Source organism: Rhineura floridana, chromosome 20 (assembly GCF_030035675.1).
Source record: "Rhineura floridana isolate rRhiFlo1 chromosome 20, rRhiFlo1.hap2, whole genome shotgun sequence".
NCBI lineage: Eukaryota > Metazoa > Chordata > Lepidosauria > Squamata > Rhineuridae > Rhineura > Rhineura floridana.
Window position 1 is genome coordinate 14489799 of NC_084499.1, and position 22446 is coordinate 14512244.

The following is a 22446-nucleotide window of genomic DNA, read 5'->3' on the forward strand; positions in this document are numbered from 1 at the left end:
ATGCGTGCTTGAACGCGGAAGCGCAAAAAACTGGCGGTCATGGCCCAAACCGAATTTGGAGGAGGCGGCCACGAGTCCTCCCGTAGCCTGTGGGGCCCTGGGCAAAATCATAGGTGGCTGATGAAAGGGCGGCGGGCAGCACAAAGAACCCACTCAGACAGGGGATTCGCACCTCCCCCCTAAAAGCCATGAGCACGCCTGCTTCACAGCTGATGAGCCGGAATCGGAATTGGGCAGCACAAGGAATTCACTCAGGGGATTCAAACCTCCCGCCAAAGTACCTCACACAAACCCGATTCACAGCTGATGAGCAGAGAGGGGGGAAGCTGTCCAGCCACTCATCTGGGGATGGGGGATGCCCCAAGAGCGGGAAGTGGCTTACGAGGCTGCACGGCTACAAAGGAGAAAAACACACCACAGCCCACCAAGCTTCTCATCGCACACAAACAACACCTACGGTTACGGTGTCCCCCACTTTACAACACCATGTCTGCTTGGCAAGTCTTGCAGAACTGCGCATTTGTGGTAAACCAGAATAGTTATTCCATTTGGCAAGCGAGTTCTTGGATATTTCCCGTTTCAGCTTGCCAAACACTCCCTCTGGTTACAGTTAGCCATAAGTCAGGATCGCAGCTAATTCCGTTGCTATGGGCGAAAGGCTATAGCTCTGTGACAGAGCACCTATAGCAGCATATCTGCTTGGCAAGTCTCGCAGAAATGCGCATTCGTGGTAAAGCAGAAAAGTTACTCCATTTAGCAAGCGGCTTCTTGGATATTTCCCTTTTCGGCTTGCCAAACACTCCCTATTGCAGCCATTTATAGGCCCCAGCAAGTACATCATAATTGGGGCGCAAAAGTGATTTGTGTTTCCCCTTCCAGTTTCCCCTTCCTTCTGCTGCTTTCACAAATATGCTTTCTTGCATTTCTGCAATCACGTTAATCCAAAACGGTTAAACAGCCCTGTTACACTCCTTTTTATATACACGAACGTCTCAATTCCCATATACTTTGGAAAGCAATGCAGCAGCAGTTCCCTTCACACAAAGAGTGTGCGCCGGGCTCTCTAGGAGGTCAGAGTGCCAGCCTCTACTTCCTGCTTCTGTGCAAACCTGCATTTCCACACCTGCGCTGTATATCCAACAGCACTGATTGGCCACGTTTTCCCGGGCGACGTTTCCACACAAGCGCAAACGTGCAAAGGACGGGATTGGCTGGAAAAGAGGAGGGGGACTGGGGAACCACCCCAGGACCGCCCATGCAACAGCGTCATCTCTTAAATCCGCGGTATTGCGTCCGAGCGGCCGAAGGAACCGCGGATGATTCACGCTTTTAAAAAGTGTATTGCATTTTCCGCGGTTGTGCGAAAGCGGATTTAACCGCGCGAAAACGCGCTTTTGCACTCGGCGTCATCAGGACGACCGAAAAATAACGAGAACACAAAGCGGTCATGTCACACATTTTGCAGTCGTCTGGATGAGCCCTGAGTCTGAAACAGCCATCATGTTCCTGCCATTTGGGTGCAACTTCTCTAAAAATGCATGGATGAAAACCTTAACAACCAGAAACTGCTATTTCCATCAGGTGATAGCTTAGAACTCCTTTATCCAACATGCTTGTTTTACATATATAGTTCTTTTTTCTTTTAATATGTGGAGGCATTCAAACAGGAACCTCCATCTATAGCCTGAAACAGTCCAGTCCAGCAGCATGAAACTCCCGATTGTGTAGCTTAGCTATAACAGTGCATAAATCAATAGCAAAACAGCTTGTACTACTGATGTGCTATCACCAGTGCGGCACAACTACCATTCTTCTCTTACAATGTACACAAGAGGTTTTCAGTATATTCTAGGCAGCTTTCCCTAACCTTTGGGTCCCGAGATGTTGCTGGACTATCCAAAGGTTGGGAAAGGCTGTAGCATTCAACTGACGTGAGGTTATGGCGAGTCCCAGTAGGCTCAGCTAGTTACGAGTTTTCTGTGTGGACTGAGTAGAGAACATGTTCTGCAAACACACAAAGATTCCATGGCAGAGACTCTCAACAGACAAAACGTTTCCCAAAAGTAGAAAGTTAGAAAACTGTCAACCTTGTGAGACATCACTGAACTAAGGAGACTGATTAATTGTAGGGCAGTTGCACACACTAATTGTATATAATACATTATTTAAGACATACTGCTTGTTAAGCTGTAGCAACTTTGGGCAGATTCAGGCAATATTTTTCTCTCCTAAGCAAAACACCTGCTATCATCGTGATGAGAGCCCTGGAGAACAAGGATAACCCTTCTAATGAAGCCTGTCAAAATTCCATTTTGCCCAGTGGATTTCTGAGGTTTCTATAGTCCAAAAAGTCATCATTTGTCTGAATATACTGGTTCATCTGAACTACCCCCTGTTCATGCTTTCACTTGAATTTTATCTTAATGTGATGCATTAAGTTGTCTAGGGACAGTTTAATAAGACAAAAAGAAATTCAAACATAAATGTACATTTCCTCTCTGAAGATAAAATATTGCATACAGATAACTAAGAGGCAAATGGATGTAATACAGCCCTGACATATACTTTTTTCTGAAGAAGCTTTGGGAGGGAGAGGCCCATTCTGAATAGAGAAGTGGCAGGTGGGAAATGTCACTGAGTATGCTTACGGCATCTGAGTGAGTTGTGTGTGTGTACCTTTACATGAAGCAGCACACCTTTCCTATATTTAGTCACAATGAGATTTTAGGCTTGGTAAAATAAGAAAACTGTTTGTTTAGGAAATATATAGATAGAAAAATCCTAGTTCTAATTAATTAGCTAAGCTCGAAGTGCAAAGGCCATACTTGGTCTTTGCCCTCATGCTGGGAAAGACAAAGGAAAAAATGTCTTCTCTTCCCCACATGAAAACAAAGGAGGAGCAAGTGAGGTCAGCAACCTTATAACAGGATCAGCGTATATACTGAAGTATAGGCCAGCATGGAGATCAAAATACAGAGGCAGGCTAGGAATCTTGGAGGTCCCTTCTCTTTCTGTTTTAATCCCATGCAAACCTGCCAAAGTTCAAGTTGCATTTCCAATACCTCCCACAGTAAGGAGGTACTTCACCCTTTCTCCACTAGCTTTTTTCACACTGCACTGTACACATTTGCAGTGTAATGTGTAATCTGGCATTTTAAAAAATGGATGGTATTTCTATTGGGCTACTGCTAAGGATGATCACATCTACTAGGTGTTAAATAAGGTCTCAGGTTAGATTCTGTAAAAAGATTCTTTCCTTAGTGCTGACAGCTTAGAAAGACTTACTCTAGCAAAGCGTATCCTGAAGAGATTGGCAAAGAATCTGGTAAAAAGAATCTTTAACACATTTTGCCTGGTTCTGATGTGTTTACACTTTGAAAGGAGATGTTTGATGACAAATGTTTAGGCAAACACAAATGGGCTTCTGAATACCTGTATCGATTTAAGGACAAGTCATCTGTTTTATTTTTGTATAGGTGTAAAAGTGGTGTACCATGGAACCTTGTCAAAGGCTTACTGCAGTGTTCTTTGTTTCATTATAATAAAGTCCAGGAATGTGCTCCATATACAAAAAATGGCTGTTGTAAGTGGAGCTATATACTGACAAATTCTTTGAGGCAACATAGATAGTGAAGAAAATTAAAAATGTTTGTGAGAATGTGAGTTCCCAGATTTAAGAGGAACAGGATTCAGTTCTGCCTCTCATTTTCTTAACACACACTTTCTTTTTGTACCAGGGAAAAAAGCAAGAATGTTACACTTAAAAATCTCTTGGTTTGTAGTTTTTGTTAAAAATGGAAAAACGTTACAAAAATTGAAAAAAGACAAAGCCAGCCCATAAGCTGGTACCAGCCAGGGAAGAAGGTGGGAAAGGAGACAGTAAAGATGTCCTTTTACCATGCCAGATCTGGTGTTGTGAGGAAGCCCTGACTGGACCTGTTGCTGTCATGTGACAACAGAAGGGCTGGCTCAGGATCCAGCGGGTCTTTTGCCAGCCGAGCTCCCCTAATCCCATCTCATTTCAGTGCTGCATGTAATACATTAAATTGGTACCCCTCTGACAATGGGTTCTGGAGCATCTGGCTGGGTTCTTAATGAACTGTGCTGTGTTGTCCCCACCTTGTTCAGCCATGCCTTGTCAGCTTAGCACAAAGACCCCCCAACCTTTTTGACTGCAGGGACATACTTGGAAATGTGAGAAACCTTTGTGGGCACCAGCATAAAATGGCTGTCATGGGAGGGCCTGCCTAGCTGCAAAGCAGCTGCCAAGGGGACCTGGATTCTCACTAAGAATTCTTACCCAGGAAACTGAGTAAAAGACTAAGGCTATGTCTGAGCCTCAAATACCAAATCACATATTTGCTCAGACTGAGGAGCACGCTCTGATGCTGATGAAAGTTAAAGAGGAAAGCACAAAAGCAGGACTGCAGATGAACATCAAGAAGACTAAAGTAATGACAACAGAAGATTTATGTAACTTTAAAGTTGACAATGACAACACATTGAACTTGTCAAGGATTATCAATACCTTGGCACAGTCATTAACCAAAATGAGACAATAGTCAAGAAATTAGAAGGCTAGCAGTGGGGAGGGCAGCTATGAGAGAACTAGAAAAGGTCCTCAATTGCAAAGATGTATCACTGAACACTAAAGTCAGGATCATTCAGACCATGGTGTTCCTGATCTCTATGTATGGATGTGAAAGTTGGACAGTGAAAAAAGCAAACAAAGAGAAAAATCAACTCATTTGAAAGGTGGTGTTGGAGGAGAGCTTCGTGCATACCATGGACTGCAAAAAAGACAAATAATTGGGTGTTAGAAGAAGTTAAAGCAGAACTGTCACTAGAAGCTAAAATGATGAAACTGAGGTTATCATACTTTGGACATATAATGAGAAGACATGATTCACTAGAAAAGACAATAATGCTGGGAAAAGCAGTAGAAAAAGAGGAAGGTCAAACAAGAGATGGATTGGTTCCATAAAGGAAGCCATAGACCTGAACTTACAAGATCTGAAGAGGGTGGTTCATGACAGATGCTCTTGGAGGTCACTGATTCATAGGGTTGCCATAAGTCGTAATCGACTTGAAAGCACATAACAACAACATGTCTGAGCCTAATACCAAACCACATATTTGCTCAGAATGAAGAGCAAGCTCTGAAAGTATGAATGTATATAGGGGATGGTGAACAGGGACTGGCCCATCAGGATTATCTGGAAGAGTACTTAGCCAGGTGACAAGGCTGGTAGTGCAGTCAAATGGTTTAATGGCAGAGCTGAGCCTGCCAGACTTGTGTTTCACATGGTATGCAGGAGGGAAGACAGTGGAGCCTGGCTGCTGACAGCATTGATTTAACTTCCTATACAGAATGACTTCTGCAGAGGGAAAGTTTTTGTCTCACTACCTTTCATAATTCTTTAACAGTGTGAACAAGAGTATGAGCAGGGCAATCCAACAGACCAGTACTTCCTAAGAAAACGTTCCCAGTTATGGGAATATCAGGAATGGTCTTCTTATGGATCAGTAACTGGGGGAAAAAAAGAAAAGGAAGGGGAGAAATGAATTCATAGACAGCTTTCATCATGGAGGGATGAGGGATGAGGGATGTAAGCAGTGAAGTCCTCCAAAGATGTGTACTAGGTCTTGTGCAATTTCACATCAATCATCAGGAGTCAGGGATGAATAGTGAGGTAGGAAGATTGGCAGAAGATGCTAATGTATTTGGGATGGTGAAATCCCAATGAAGAATTCTAAGAGGATCTCTCTAAACTGGGTGAGTATAAAATTCAATATAGCCACTGATGAGATAGATTAGACATGACAGCATCCTTATAAAAGTTCTGTACTGCTAAGGTGAATCACAACCAGGCCCTGTTTGTGAATTTCCCAGAGACATTTTGGTGAGCACTGTAGGACACAGAATGCTGGACAAATTGCACCTTTGTTGTGATCCAACCAGACAATTCTTGTGTTCTTATTAGTTCATTCCAATATGAAATTTTGTAGCCTGCCATCCCGTGGGCTACGGAGAATAATGTCAAAATATTGCTAATGTCCTCTGCTCAAAAATGCTGGACAAAATGCAAACTGATCAACTTCCCATCCTTTGCGTTAAACTGTGAGCTTTGGGGTAAAATTGTGAGCATGCATGCACGGTCACTGGGCAAAACGCTTCAGGTGCATTTATGTAATACATTTTTTCTTAATTATATCCATATTTTGGCCTATAGGTTTCAAGCATACAGACAAAACAACAGCAACTAAGAGCACATGAAGAACACATGTGTCTTTTATTTTGCACACTAATCCTCTATCAATCGCACCGCAGGTTAGGATGCCAGTAAAAATGTCTTGTAGAACAAAATGTGAGGTCTGTGCTTCGGCTGGCCAAGGTGCATATTTTCAATACTGGAGAGCTGCATATTGGAAAGGCAGTATTTTTTTCTCATTTATCTTTACATTTTGACAGGAAATATGCTACAGACAGCTGTGCTTCCAAAGTGCCAATGGGGGATAACATCTATGACTTGCCCTCTCATTTCTCAGCATAGTGGCTCTTATCCATGGTTTACTGCTGCAGGAAGGAGCTGGAGTCTTAAGTACCAGAACATCCTCTACAGTTTCCAGTTTTGAAAACTTAAATCCTAAATTTCATGTCCAAGTATCCATAGGTAGTGAGGTCTTTGCAGTGAAAACTAGGAAAGGACCGAAACTGTACAAACCATTTCACTTGCAGATTATTTTAAAATCAAGACCAAGTCTACTAAGAAACCCAAGTGTACTTAATTGGACACCATTTTAAAAGTCACATGGGCATTTCCATATTAGGAGAAGCCAGTTAAAACCAACCAACCTCCACTTGAGAAGGAAAATCACAGGAGGTGGCAGCTCAGTGAAAAAACCAAACTGGGAAGGAAATGCAATTCCTCCCTTTTAAAGCTGTCTGATCTTGTGAAACTCTGCATGATTTGTTCAATCAATTACGATAGCATTAATATCAAAGCACATGACGATACCACAAATGCAAGGTAACTTCTAGAAACACAGTTTAAAATAAAGTTATTGAAGTTGGCATATCAAACACCTGAAAAGTTAGAAAACAGCTATTTGTAGCTGCATTTATACCTTTACTTCAGGATTTACAAAGTTTGATGCTATGCATTTATTTATACAGAAGAAAATGGACATAATGGTTATTCATGATAATATAAAATCATGAATAACCATTCTCTCCATTTTCTTCTGTGTACATAAATGCATAGCATCAAACTTTGTAAATCCTGAAGTAAAGGTACAAATATAGCATTAGAGTAACAAGTTTCTATAAACAACCAAATATTTATATTAGCACTGCAAGCCCTTTGTTTTGCTTACTTTAACTTGGCTTCTTATTTACAGTTTCCCAAGGTTATTATTTTATTTAAGTGGACTTAGAAAATTGTGCTTCTGTTTCTCTCTCTCTCTCTCTCTCTCTCTCTCTCACACACACACACACACACACACCCTCTCCAATCTCAAGATGAGAGCATCATGAGATAAGTAAGCACCAAATCATGATGGATTTCTCCTTCGCAAGAAGTGTTAGCAATCCACTTTTCTTCATGAGTTTGACACCAATGTTAACATCCATTTCACATCTTCTTTCACAGAAATAATATACTTATAAGTTTTAAAAATGCATTAAAATTAAAATGGAGATTAGCACTGAACAATGAAGCATAAAACAAGGGGAAATGTAACATTCTTGCATTGACCATCCTTTTTGATGTCAGGGCAATATACTAATAATGCCCTCTTATTGTTGAATACCATACCTCCGATAAAGGAGGCACTGAAACAGAATTTTGTCATTAGATCTCAACATGGGTAGATTGATATGGTAAGAGGCATTTCAAAAAAGTATTTAGGAATTCAGGTACTTGTACAAGTTAATGTAGACTTTGAAATAAAGCCCAGCATTCCCAGTTAATTTTTATCAACTGGTTCTAGAACTGCATGGGTGGTGGGGAAGGAGAAACAGCAGTGGGGAGCAGAAAAAGAGATGGGAGAAATTGTAAGCAAAACAGTGTGAAATAATTATTAAGAATTCAATTTCAACGTACTACCGAATACATGAATAGAACAAATGTCTCATCGAAGTGAATGTTTACAACACCCCATGCCTTCACTTCATCACCCACACCTTCAGGCTGAACAAACAAGACCCTTCCCACAAGTCCCCGATTGAAGCCTAAGGAGTAGGAAGAATATAGCTTTGGCTAAAGAGGAGCAGTTCTGGCAAAGACAATGGGAAAAGCTAGCACGGAGGTAGGACACAACAGAAGGCTGAATCACTGCAAAAGAGAGAAAAAAGGTCTAGTTCAGTTTATGAACAATGGCCCGACTTTCAAACAGTTCACAGAGAAAAGGAGATTCTTCTGGAAGAGCTATTTTGTGGTTTTCCTCTAAATAGTTCAAAAGGCAGATCATCAGCAGAACATCTTCCAATCATCACAGTCTCCTACATGCAAGACTTTTTTTCCTATAAAGTTCAGCGCCTGCTTGACTCTTGAAGGCAAATTTGGACTAGAAACAAAACTAGCAATATAAGCTACGAGATTATGGGCTATTCTCATTATATCATTTAAATTAGTAGTATACCATTGGGATGTCCAAACGTTCCTCACAGGGCACACTTTCCCACTAAATGCATAATTAATGTGATGGCCATTTTTAGGAATCTGAAAACATATTGCTGCTGTATAAGAAGCATGGGAATATGGGCTCCCAGGACACCGTTTGAAGGGATGGAAGCAAATTCTCAGCAAGGTTAAGCATTAAAGGCCCTTTCTTGGATATATTCAGTATGAAAAAATGGGGGGGGGGAGATGCAGTACTGAAAAAGCATTTTTTTGGTTACCTGTTTATACCTCGTAACTCTAGCAATGTTACCAATGCAGCTCAGTCATCCTGTATCTGTGTGTATGTGTTTATATGTGGGCATGTGTTTGCAGCAACGGATTGGAGCCTGCATAATTAGCACACAGCTTATTAATTAACTGGTTATATTTGTTACAAGCCCTTCACCCTAAGGTCCCAGAGTGGGTTAAATCTAAGAAGATAATACAATTAAGCAAGCCCTACGAACTGTACAATAATACACATGAACAATCCAGAGGGTACTTATGGGCACATGGACAATAGTTCTACTGTCAAAGGCCAAGGAGAAAAGGTGCATCTTCAATGACTGCCTAAAGCTGTAAAGAGAGAGTGCCTGGCTTCATGCAGTTCTATAGGGAGTAAATTCCCTATAGAGACCATTTTGGGGCTCATTATGGAGAAGGCTCTCTTGCAAGCCATCAGTCCTTGCACCTCCGAAGAAGATGGCATCATCTGACTAGCATAATGTCCTGACTAGCATATAGGGAAGGAGACATTCTTGTAGCTACTTATGGCCCAAGTTGCTGTAATTGTACAATGGCTTCTATCTGTCCCATTTGTCCGGGTGAATTGTATCACACTGAAATCCATATGTCTCCTGCAAGCAGGAAAATCTACAGTGACATTTGTCAGCTGCTAGAAACTGAAAACCCAACTCCTCTTGGCTTTGTCTCAATGAGAAGCAGCAAGTCTCTTCTATTAGCCAACTAGCATTGTTAAAAGAAAAAAATTAACTTCAGCTGGTAATAACTGCAGATTCATTATTTGCAAGGGCAGTAAATAAAAGTGTATTGCAACTTTTTTGTGTGTGCTTAGAAGCGCCAACTTGCACAATGAGGAAACCGAAAGCAACAGACCAAGCAAAATGTTATGCATACGCTGATATGTTCTGTATCGTGTGACAATGTGCTGCATGTAGCGTAGCCTCTTTCTGCTAATGATTTACAAGCAATCAACAATGATTTAGTGCTTTTTCTAAATGGAAAGTTGTACCAGCATTAGAACACAGCTGAAGGTGCTGTGAACACAGCTCATTCTCAACCATACTTAGGCTCTTGAGAAATTCCAGCATATAGATAATCCCACTATTGGATGAATCAACTTCACTTGTTCACTGAAAGCCCAGGGCCAATTAACCTGAGTTTTGAACCTTTTAGAATCGAAGCAATAATGGTTCCCGTTCATCAACATGAAGTGCTAAAAACAATGGTTTGAGGAGTTAAAGGGTGCATGAAAGCATAGTTATTATTCTCATTGGCCTTCAATTGTCCATTTATGAAATACTTTATGTCTATTATATAGCTGTCCCAAGACCTTGGTCCTGCTGGTAAAAGCCAGCTGGAACCTTCCATGCTGCTGTCATCATAATGAAATTTGCCTTGAGCACTAAGACTCTCTAGGAGAGAATAATAATTCACAAAATGTTGCTTGATTCATAAATGATTGCCTGTCAACCATTTGTTAATATTGATTTTGTCAAGCCTTAATAATGACAGAAAACATTAAAGGAGCAGTTTGGATGGTTGTTGTTTTGTCACTGATGAGTACTGGCTTAATCTTGGATAGATGTTTAATTACCCAACAGTTTCAATTAACAAGGAATCACAGCATGGTCATGCTGGGTTAGCTTGGCTTTCCAATGGTATGACTGGCATCTGAAGTATTGACATTTGGGGCTTTTTAGTTTAGAGAAAAGGCGGGTCAGAGGAGACATGATAGAAGTGTATAAAATGATGCATGGCATCGAGAAAGTGGATAGAGAAAAGTTCTTCTCCCTCTCTCATAATACTAGAACTCGCGGACATTCAAAGAAGCTGAATGTTGGAAGATTCAGGACAGACAAAAGGAAGGACTTCTTTACTCAGCGCATAGTTAAACTATGGCATTTGCTCCCACAAGATGCAGTAATGGCCACCAGCTTGGATGGCTTTAAAAGAAGATTAGACAAATTCATGGAGGACAGGGCTATCAATGGCTACTAGCCATGATGGCTGTGCTGTGCCACCCTAGTCAGAGGCAGCATGCTTCTGAAAACCAGTTGCCGGAAGCCTCAGGAGGGGAGAGTGTCCTTGCACTCGGGTCCTGCTTGCGGGCTTCTCCCAGGCACCTGGTTGGCCACTGTGAGAACAGGATGCTGGACTAGATGGGCCACTGGCCTGATCCAGCAGGCTCTTCTTATGTTCTTATGTTCTTAGGTTCCAAACAAATAAGGCAGGGCTTTCACACAATGGTTCTTTTTGTAATAAAATACACATGCAGTGAATACCATACACCAAGGGTAGGCCTTCCAGTTCTTGTGGATTCTGACTCCCATCAGCACCAAGAAGTATGGCCAATAAGGATGACAGTTGTAGTACGCAACATATGGAGGGCAACAGGTTGGCTACTCCTGCCATATGGTGTCTAGCCAAGAATCCACAGGATTCATACAATACAAACCAGTAGTTTCCTTCCAACAACTGTCTTTCATCAGAAAATCCTGCTGCACTGAACCCCAAATGTAATTTGTGAACATTAAAGAACACCATAAGGATTCTTTACAGTAGGCACGGGAAACAATGGATGTGACTTTGTACAATAGGCTACAATCCAGCAACACACGGGTCAGAAGTTTCTATACACGCAGCCCTCCATCCAGGAAAGCAAGTGGCATTGCCACAATTCAAGGACACATTCTATTCAGGCAAAAGCACTTGAGGAGGGCACAGAGTACAGCTAGTGAGGAGTCTGGCCTGAGGATAGTCCTGGAGGGCCATATGTGGCCCCTGGGCCTGAAATCCCGACTCCTGCTTTGAAGGGAATGGTGACTATTTTTATTATTTTAAAAACCCACAGTCCACCTTTCTTCAAAAAGAACTCAAGGCAACTTACAACCAAATACATAAAAAATATACAACAAAATAATAATTGGACACGACCAGTCAAACATTTCAAGAAGCAGCAAGGACAACTATTAATAAAACCACAGCCAAGAAATTAACCAAGCTGGCTGGGGCTGAAGGAAGTTGTAGTCCAACACGATCTGGTGGATGGCCACAGGTTCCCCATCCCTGGTCTGAAAGCAGGCAGTGTTGGGGTGCAATAAATTTCACCTGGAAATGCTACAGATTATCTCTGTAGGCCCTCATATTGGCTCCATCAGGACTACTTTGTGGATTGCAGCCTAGATTTAAGATTGAAACAAAATTAATCCAAATACGCAACATTTATGGAGTGGCAGAGTTTGCAATTTCCATATTACAAATTGTCGGTGAATTGTGATTTCTCAAGAATGAATAGCGAGCGAACAAATGAACCCTGGAATATCACCATTGGTAGCAGGCAATTACTGGGGTCTAGCCAAGTTCTACTAATGTATAGTTTCCTCAGGCAGTATTATAAACATTGGAAAAGTCACCTGTATCCTTTTTTTAAAAAAAATGTACAATCCACTTACCCTTGAACTGTGCTTCTATGTTAAAGTGTCTCAACAGAATACAGCCAGGAGCCCTCCTTAAGTTTATTTTGGGATTCCAACTAATTTTACACCCAGATCACACAATCAAACTGACATGTTAAGAATGGGGGTTGAGTCAGAGCTTGGACAAGTTACCTTTTTGAGCTACAACTCCCATCAGCCCAATCCAGTGGCCATGCTGGCTGCGGCTGATGGGAGTTGTAGTTCAAAAAAGTAACTTTTCCAAGCTCTGGAGATTTGTGCAGACAGTGAAACATGAAGCAGTTCCAGTATGTGTCCCCAGCATGTGCTTGTGACAAACAGGGATGTACTCTCAGGGGAGAGTCACCTCATCAGTGCCATCTCCTTTTGTTTCTCCTTGCTCACAAGCTGGAAAGCACTTAAGAGTATTGGTATGACTTGAGAATGGGGATCGCACCAGCCAGCCTTCTCCTTAATAAATCTGTAGTGAACTCATGCTGATTACACATGTGGGTCAGATATATCCTAAGCTGGGCACCAAGCCAGACAACTTCAGGCTTAAGATTTAAAGCACTTTTGTTAAAGGTTACAGGTAAGGAAACAGAGAAAAGTTTATTGCATTGAAATTGAAAGATCGCAGTAATTGCTAACTGAATATAGACTTTTATAGCCATCTAAGGTTATTAAGTAGCTTAGATATGAGCAAAGCATATGAGTAAAGCATATGCCTTCATGCCAAAAGGCACATCCCAAACCATCTCTGTTTTCTAATTGGAAGTTTTATGTTGGGTTGGATTTTAAGAATACAACCCACGAGCCTAAGAAGAGCCCTGCTGGATCAGGCCATAGGGCCATCTACTACAGCACTCTGTTCTCAGAGAGGCCAACTAAATGCCCCAGCAGGAGGCCCACAAAGCAGGATCTGAGCACAATAGCACTTTCTCTACTGGGAATTCCCCACAATTGGTATTCAGGGACATACTGCCTCCAACAGTGAAGGCAGAAGATAGCTATCCTGGCCACTAGCCAATGATAGTCTTATCATCCATTTTACCTTATTGTGAAGTTTTATTGTATTATTGTTATGTTTTAAATGGATTGTTGGATGCCTAGGGATTTTTTTGGTAATAAATAAGGTGTCTAGTAAGTGCAAGTATTAATTAAAGTCGAGTTTGCGGGGAGAGCATGGATGGGCAAAGAGGCCGGCATCCAGAGGGGATCTTGCAAATAGGCTAGCCCAGGGAAAATCTGGAAAAGATGAAACACTTCTTTTTTTTGTTCCCTGATGGCCAATTTGTTTTCAGGCGAAAAACTGGACTCAGTTTCCTCTCAGAAACATGATGGGTGCCAACATTGTTGACATTCTGGTGTCAGGTGTCTGTCTAAGCATTTGCAACATGCTAGTTTGCTGCTGTAATTAGCTGTCTTTTATATTGGCAATTTTTTTACCTGGCTCTTATATTTCTAGCTTCTTGTTGTTTTAAATAACAACACACCCTGAGATCATTTGATGAAGGGAAGTTAACAATGCTCTTAATAAATAATATACATGCATGTGTTGGCTTACTTTGGGGATCATGGACAAGATGAACTTTCCTCATCTTGCTGGAGGGAATGAAAGAGTTTGGCAGATAGGATTTTTAAGGGAGAGAAGGGTTTGGAACTTGGCCTTTATACCCCTCAACCCATATTTCCCACATTGCTTCTTGATCTGCTTCTGGCAGCCTCATGGTGGCATGTTCAAAACAAAAAGGGAGAGTGATGTTTCCTCCATGTGGTAGTTCTTTTCACAGCCATGTTTAAAAGTGATTTTCCTAGAATTATAAGCACAAGCATAGGAACACAGAAAGCTGCCTTATAACTGAGTCAGGCCATTAGTCCATCTACTTCAGTATTTATCTACAATGACTGGCGCTCCAGGATTTTGGTCAGGGGTCTTTCCCAGCTTGTCTGGAGATGTTGGGGATTGAACCTGGGACTTGGTAAATGCAAACAATCTGCTTCAGTACTGAGCTATGACTTCCCCCCCCAATAACTCAACTGTTAAACCACCAAGATAAAAGGTAACTTACTATTTCTTCAGCAGCTTTCTAGCTAGGTGTTCCTTTCCTATTTTGTGTTCTGAGATGCCAACTGTTGCTCAGACAATCAAATCCTGCAGAGATCTTACACTCCATTAATTTCACTGTACCCAATGCATCACAAATCAGAGCAATCACTGCCGCTGCAGATGAACTCTGATCATCCAGCAACACTGATCAGACATCTATGAACTACCAAATTATGGACTGAAAGTGTTTGGTACTTTCTCCAGTAGTTTTCCCCAAGTGCCTGTAAAAGAGAGGCAGATAAGAGAGACACTTTCCAGAACTATACATTTTTTCAGTATGACAAATGTGTGCTTAGAAGCATTTCTAACATAGTTCCATGCCTAAGGTTAATGTCAGTGTGCAAGGTGTGGAAATCATTTAACAGTTTGAAATTGGTCCCAGAATCTGCAAGACAGAGCAGGCAACCACTAGCATGCAATCTGACATATGATAAAAGCCAGATGACTTCAGGTAGGGTCACAGTGAAAGACCCAACTCTGTTATAGAGGTCTAAAAAGATCCCTAATAGGCAAGTATTTGAAACAAAAACAGGTATGCTAATTGTGAACTGCAGTAAATCAAGAACATTCATGAATTTAAGATGCAAATTAAAACAATAAGGGCAGTTACTGATCACAAACACCTTCTTTGTTGCAAAATTTACAATAAAACTAAATGTAAATGTACTGCCTTCAAGTCGATTCCGACTTATGGTGACCCTATGAGGCTGAGAGGCAGTGACTGGCCCAAGGTCACCCAGTGAGCTTCAAGGCTATGTGGGGATTCGAACCCTGGTCTCCCAGGTCGTAGTCCAACACCTTAACCACTGCCCATTAAAAATATCAGGTTTAGAATCAAGATTTTTTAAAGAAAAATCATAACTGTTTGAATGTAACTAAGATCCTCCGTGGCGCAGAGTGGTAAGCAGTGGTAACGCAGCCGAAGCTATGCTCACGGCCGGAGTTCAATTCCAACGGAAGGAGGAAGTCAAATCTCCGGTAAAAGGGGTCGAGGTCCACTCAGCCTTGAATCTCACCACTTAATGAGCTTTAAAATGACAATCAAGAGGCTGTGAGTCATGTTGGTCTCTCCAGATTAAAAGCTGAAGAATCTACAAGACCTTTTATTGAATTGGTTCCTTGAGTTAAAGTTTTGCACCTTTTAAACTTGGCAGGATTTTCCTATTTGGGAACAAATATTGAGAGCTTGGGATCCTCCATGGCGCAGAGACGTAAGCGGCGGTAACGCAGCCGAAGCTCTGCTCATGGCCGGAGTTTGATTCCAACGGAAGGAGGAAGTCGAATCTCCGGTAAAAGGGGTCGAGGTCCACTCAGCCTTCCATCCATCCGTGGTCGGTAAAATGAGTACCCGGCATAGGCTGGGGGGTAAAGAAAGGCCGGGGAAGGAACTGGCAATCCCACCCCATATATACGGTCTGCCTAGCAAACGTCGCAAGACGTCACCCTAAGAGTCGGAAACGACTCGCACTACAAGTGCAGGGATACCTTTACCTTTTAAAGTAGAAGTTATGACTAAAGTGTGTGCTTTTACGAAGAAACTGACATTAGGAAGAAGAAAAAACCTTCACAGATTATTAGTCAGGATCTACATGATAAAAAAAAAGTCTTGGGAGCCTTGACTAACACAGCAATCCAGTATATGTCTACTCAGAAGTAAGCTCCATTGGGTTCAATGCGACATATTCTTAGGTAAGTGTGTATTGGATGGCTGCCTAAGTCATTTATTATAGAATAGGTTTTTGCAGAAGTAAAGTCCATTTCAACAGACACATGAAGTACCGTCTTAAGCTGATAGGTAGAGCAGGAAAATGTTAAGTGTAGAGTCAAATGGCAATGAAGTGCAAAAAGTACACCCTGTGAAATTCAAGTTTAAAATATGCAAAGTAAGCATAGTAACCATTCAAAACAGCAGTAATTTGCTTCAAGAGACTAACCCAACTATCCCTCTGAAAGTTCCAGAAATGGCAGCAGGCCCATGTTTTAGAATATGGTTGCCACCATGCAATATATAAAGAAGAGCTGAAGATAATTTCAGGTACAGAATGGATGGGAAAGGGAAGATGCCAAATACTAGTGTTCCCCTCCCTCCTTCTAGGTTTCCCCCCTGCTGTTTCTTTCATGGGCACTAACAGAGCTTGGAAAAGTTACTTTTTTGAACTACAACTCCCATCAGCCCCAGCCAGCATGGCCACTGTAGTTAAAAAAAAGTAACATTTCCAAGCTCTGGGCACTAAGACTGCAAGGAGGCGTCACCAGGGAAAATGCAGCTGAGTGAGAGGATTTCATGGAGAAAAGTACACACAGGGAAACCATTCAGGAGTCCCCTTTCTCACCTACTGCTTCTCGGCTTTAAAAGCACCCCACACGTTTCTATTTTTTCAGCATGACGCTGTATTCCAACAAGTTCCAGGAGAGAGAAGCAGCAGGCGAAGAGCGCCTCAAAGTCAGTCCCAGCAGGACTTCCCCCTTCATCCACAAGGCTTTCTACTAAATTTCCCTGTGGGAAGGATCTTGACGGATTGTTACATTTTAACATTGTTATTGTGATTTTATTAATGTGTCTTCATTACATCTTGTAAGCCACTTTGGAAGGACCTTTCTTGGAAAGGCAGGTTGTAAGTAATTGTTGTTGTTGTTGTGGTATAATAATGCTAATTCTAATAAATTATTCTGCTGTCACATCAGTGGGAGCCCTACAGTAATAGGGATCTTCCCTTCATTTTAAAATGTAGAATTGCAATACTAATCCCCTAAACTCTGGAAAAAAGGTGGGATAGAAACCTAAAATAAATACAGTGTGTCCATCATGTAAGTTATGCAATGGGGGTGCATAAAGTCAGCCTCTCTAGAACTGCGCAGCAACTCGCAGGGAGTTGTAACAGTAAAGCCCATCCAGCGGAGAGATGAGATGGCTCTCTCAAGCCTTGCTGCTACTACTGTCTACCCTGGGGGCAAGAGTACTTAATCCCAGCCCCTTGGCCAAATTTGCAGGGTAAGCATGTTGCAGTTCCAAAAAAATGGAAGGCATGTTGGTGTGTAGGGAGAAACAGAGAGCTGAGATAGGGGTGTGTGTGTGTGTGTGTGTGTGTGTGTGAGAGAGAGAGAGAGAGAGAGAGAACGCACATGGTGGGGGAGAGAGAAAGCTCACACATTGTCAGGTCCAACCCAGTTGCTCTAATGAAACGAGTGAGTGCTTAACCAATAACTTCATGTTTAATTATTATAATGCAAGTACTACACACTATTCTAAAGAATGACTCACAGCTATTCAGACTAAACACACACACCCCACTTTTTTTGAGGGGGGGATTAAAACCTATTATATAATTCCAGACATAGAACTACACCCTGCCTTCAACGGCAGCAGCTAAAAAACTGTACAAAGCATTCCTATCTTAAGTCATTTGTAGCTTTTCAGCATCGCTCTCTGACAAAGTCCAGGGAGGCAGCCTCCTACACATTCAGATTTCTCTGAGAGCTGTGACGTCACCGGGTAGAAGTTTGGCTTCAGCCAGCCCTCTACTGTTTGTGGTTAAGGGGAGGCCCTGAACGTGTCTTTTGCTGGTGGATCCCTTGTCCTGGTGGGAGGGGGAAGTGAAGCTTATCCAACCAGAACTTGTCTGCTCACTGCATGCTTTATTATCTCCCCCCCCCACTCCAGCATGTAAATCTACCACAAAGAAGTTGGAGTTCAAATAGGACTGTTTTAGCTTCGCTTGAAATGATGGATTGAAAGCTTCAGAACGGAAACTCAGAAGAGCCAGAGTTCCTGAAAAGCAAGTCAGTAATGCAGCCTATTGTCCCTGAGTGTCCATAGCATGGGGACGGCAGGCTTAGATTCAGCAATCAAGCTAAAGGAACAAGCGTTTAAACAATAAGGAAGTAAACAGGACTGCAAGAGCCCTCTTATGTCATACCTCCAAGCACAGTACCAAATGCATGAACCTTTACATGCAACAGAATCTATGTAGCCCTCATCACAGATGAATATATTTATTTTGGTGCAATCAGTGATGTCACTATTGCTGTGGATGATCCAGTCAGTGAATGTTTGATTTTTATTTTTAAATCAAGTTTGAAGATTGAAGATAGAAGCCAAAAGGAAACAGGGTAAGAAGTGTCACATTTAATATAGATTTATATTTTTACTACTAGCTGCAAAACAATTTTAAAAAGTGCTCTGATTTAGAAAACAAAACCAGCCTCTTGATAAGCCTTACGTTTATTAGATTTCTCTCAAGGTTATCAATGCCTCTAAGTCCTTCGACATTCTTATTTCTTTATAAAATGAATTTATACGAGCTTTGAAGTGTTAAGAGATCTGCATGGATATTTTTTGAAACTTTTCAAAATGCATGTTTGTAAACTCACTCTAAAATGTTGATGTGCCAAAGACCTGAGGATTTCTTAAATTAGAAACAAAAACCAGTCCATCACAATATTGACTGGTTTTGTGCAAAGGCTTTTTCCTTCCTAAATACTACACAGCAAATCCTCTACACTTTGTGCCATTTCTTTGAAAGGACTATTGTATTACAGCCCAGGAAGCTGGTCTTTACTTTCCTCTGACATACTGATCAGATTAAAAGATACAGAAAGTTCCTCTAAGTAACAGCTCCTAGAATATCAGTGTTTGCATGCTTAAGTGAAAACCTTTCTTTGTAAAAAAAATGTCCACATCAAGCAGAGCTGGATATTTTGGAAATATTATTTGCAACAGCGTGCAGAGTAAATGCCAAGTGTGAAATCTGAAGCAAGCAAGATATGATCAAACAGTGTTGGAAAGCTCTTTAACACATGAAACAGAAAGCAAAAAAATGTCAAATACATCTTTCAGCATGGGTAGGCTTAAAAGAAAATAAACTGAGGCCACTTTTAAAGGGGAGTAAGAACAAATGCAACATTTGGGTTCAGCTTTCTAAGACAACTTTCAACAACAGCTTTCTGCTTAACCCAGAAACAAAGATTGTGGAGACAAATACAGGGCGTATCATCTTTTGCCAGCAATCTTAAAGATGGAAGATATAAAGGCTGGGTTAGATAATCCTTTAAAGTCTCTAAAGGCATTTGGTACCATTTCAAAACAATGTTCTTGACGAATCCCTGTCCTTTGAGGCACCTATCCTTTTCCCCAGCAAGTGGGAACTGAGCTAAAGGTGCTCTCAACCAAATGAAGGGGGCTGGGTTTACCTACACAGCTGAAACCACACAGAAATAGCAGGACTGCTTCTGATTCAGTAACAAAGACAGCATGTGCATGTGTGGGGTGACTGGTTCTGGACAGTTCTGATGTCAAAAACACTTTTCGCTAGATCACTTTTTACACAAGGAATATACTACTTATGTTTTGTTCCAGTTACGCTAGTTTTTTAAAAAAATCAAAGAAGCTATCTATCTGGTTCTTACAATCCAAGACACTGGGCTCATATAACTACATTTCACCTGTTTCTAACATCTACAGAAAGTTCCACCTAGAACTTTATGTCTTGCAAAACTGTCTTATTCAGCTCTTAAGCCCACATGCTCCCATTTATACTGGACTGCCAAATGCATGGGTAGCAGGGAGATCAACACCAAATTCTTATAAAAACCAATTCTACACAGAATTAGAGTGGCAACCAAGTTTTCCTCAGACTGGGAGAGAAAATCATGAAATATACCTCACAGAATTTTTTATTCCTTAAACATCTCATTTGTATTCCTATATATAAAAAAGGCTTATTAAAGGGGCACTTTTATTCATATGTGTTGGGAGTGTCTGCAGGTAGTGAGATTTTGGGATGAGGTACTCAAGGAGATCAGTACCATAACTGGGCAAACAGTTGTTAAAAAGCCAAAATCAATGCTACTTTCACTGTTTGACCTTGGGGAAGCATAATATTTAAGGATTTTATTAGACTCATGTTAACTGCTGCCAGGTTTGTGATAACACAACTGTGAAAGAACACTATAGAGTGCCAAGCTTTGGAAAATTGCTATTGCAGAGAAGCTTACCCATCAAAATCCATATAATCAAGGGACAACAAAACAGGATGTCTTTTTTTTTTTTTTAACAGAATGGAGCATTAGTATTTTTCATACTTTAATAAGGCTGACAGTACAAGGACACTACTAATCCAATAGGCAACAATTCGGAAAAACAATTACCAATACAAATGTCTAGGCAATTATCATCAGTTAATGTTGTTTGCGATGCCTTAAGTCTTGTGAATATGATAGTGGTGATTGTCTTCTTCTATACTACCCATAACAAGAAAGCATATTATGTTAGCTTAGCTATCATGCCGCTGTAGTTCTCTGCCTTTTTCTCTAGCCTTAAGTTTCATTTCTTTATTGGTGTTCCTGTTTAATATCTTTTCTAAATAATATCCCTGATAGGACGTTTTGTTTTACTCCTTGTTTAACTATCTTACATGCCTTCCATTAAATGAATAAATAAATTAGCATCTAATCAGAGGTTTTAAATTCATTAGTGCTTTTCCAGAGCTGGTAACCTCACATTACATGTGTGTGTGCACATGCGTGTGTGTGTGTGTGTGAGAGAGAGAGAGAAACTTTCCCTCACCACCCACTACCTACAGCTGTACCTGTCATTAAGCAGCAGAGCTCTACATCAAAGTGGGTGATTTCAAGAGTGGGTCCCTATAGCCCTTATTTTAGAGGCAAAGCACTCTAGTTAGGTTGCAAACTGCTCAGGGGCTCCAAACGTTTTACATAAGAATCTACTAATAGGTCATTTATGGTTACCAGCTTTGACCAGGAAGGCAAACATTCTGAAAACTCCCTGAATTTCCATCATTCATGGTACTAACTGATCAGGTGATCTGGTGCGGGATACTAACCCACCATCTAGGAACTGCAGGTGTAACAAAATGCCAAGAAAAGAGGTTTATGCACAGGCTATGTTGTTTAGGGAAGGGGAACAAGAAAGAGAATGTGAAATTATGTGACAACTTCACAGTAATTACAATAAGGTCACAAAAATTAGGTTATCTGAAATAAGAATTCTTTTGACACAATTACAACTTCTGCAAAATTCAAATTACAGTTACCAAACAAGAATTTTTGTCCCAGGTGGGACAAAATACTTCATAAAAAAACTAACCTCTTTACATAACTACAAATGTACTACCCTAATACTATCTACCCTAATACTATTTGTTTATAAACCCAATGAGCATCTAGGATTTGGGTGTCCAGCATTATTTAACTGACTGCAGTCACTGTGAAGGGGGGGGAATCTGCACAGAAAACACCCACTGTAGCTTTGGTCTACGTTTTAAGGCTCTTCTTACCCAGAAAAAGGCAATAACACCCAATGAAGTTTCTACTGCAATCTGGTATGTTAATATATGGCCACAGACCCAGGTTTATTTTTTCAGGAAGAAATACCACATGGCTAAACACTAGACCTTTCATGAATTCTTGGGTATGAAGTTTTGCTGCTTATGAAAATTGTGCCAAGAAGTCTTGATACACTGCTCAGCCTGTGAACTATTTTGGAGAAAACTTTCCAAAACCTGATGGTACCCAGTTGCCCAACCATTAATGTTTGACTTTACATACGTTGTAAAGGGTAAGAACTTGAACTTTCATGTTCACTCTAGTCCTAATTTCTATCTATCCTTAAATGTGATTGTGTTTATTTCACTATGATCTGCTTTCCTTGAGGAAAATGGGCATTGCAAGGCAGATCAATTATCTTTATTTTGACTTAGTTATATTTGAGAGGATTTAATAGTTGTCCTGAAAAAGACTGATTTACTTTTTACAGACTCTCAAATGTTATATACAATTACCACCTTACTGAGTGTTATTGTTCAGGCATTGCAAAGATGTGCATTTTGAACCCTTGTTAGATATTTTCCTGCATGTGTTTCCAAAGTGCAATATGCAAAATGGAACCTGGAAGTGGCTGTATCTAAACCAGCAGTAGACCTTGATCCAGATCAGCAAGGGAGCTTTCCAGACATATTGCTGATGGGATTTTGCATTC

General features: G+C 41.0%; 2 protein-coding genes across 8 annotated transcripts in view; one reads left to right on the forward strand and one right to left on the reverse strand.

Annotated features, from left to right (window-relative positions):
• RALGPS1 (Ral GEF with PH domain and SH3 binding motif 1) overlaps positions 1-22446 on the reverse strand; it is a 226143-nt gene that overhangs the window by 94657 nt on the left and 109040 nt on the right. The window lies entirely within an intron of this gene.
• ANGPTL2 (angiopoietin like 2) overlaps positions 18040-22446 on the forward strand; it is a 30741-nt gene continuing 26334 nt past the window's right edge. Inside the window, exon 1 of the mRNA XM_061604122.1 lies at positions 18040-18560. The gene's annotated coding sequence lies outside the window, so the exon portion shown is untranslated. The remainder of the gene's footprint in view (positions 18561-22446) is intronic.